General features: G+C 63.6%; 1 protein-coding gene across 1 annotated transcript in view; it reads left to right on the top strand.

Moving 5' to 3' along the window:
* The window catches only part of LOC104167653 (ephrin type-B receptor 1), a gene marked incomplete at its 5' end in the record, with an annotated part of 6,392 nt that overhangs the window by 4,477 nt on the left and 1,676 nt on the right, over positions 1-239 (top strand). The gene's annotated exons all lie outside the window — the stretch shown is intronic.

Below are 239 nucleotides of genomic sequence, written 5' to 3'. Positions count from 1 at the left end.
CTGTGCTCCGAGGCAATCTGCCGAGATGAGTGGCAGCTCTCCGACGGGAGGAACTGCGGCGCGCGGAGCATCAGAGCGGAGATTAACCTCCGAGAGCCCCAGCTCCATCGGAGCTGGGAGTATCTCCTCCTGCTCCCTTTGCTGATGATCAAATGGGCTGGCAGCTGCCTTCCCGGCCTGCGCCGGCACTGCCTGTGGTACCTCAGCTCGGGGAATGATGCGGGTGGGTCACCCTGCTT

Source organism: Cariama cristata, unplaced genomic scaffold (genome assembly GCF_000690535.1).
Source record: "Cariama cristata isolate BGI_N322 unplaced genomic scaffold, ASM69053v1 scaffold22079, whole genome shotgun sequence".
NCBI lineage: Eukaryota > Metazoa > Chordata > Aves > Cariamiformes > Cariamidae > Cariama > Cariama cristata.
Note: the sequence above shows the minus strand (reverse complement) of the source record. Positions and strands in the feature narration are given on the sequence as shown.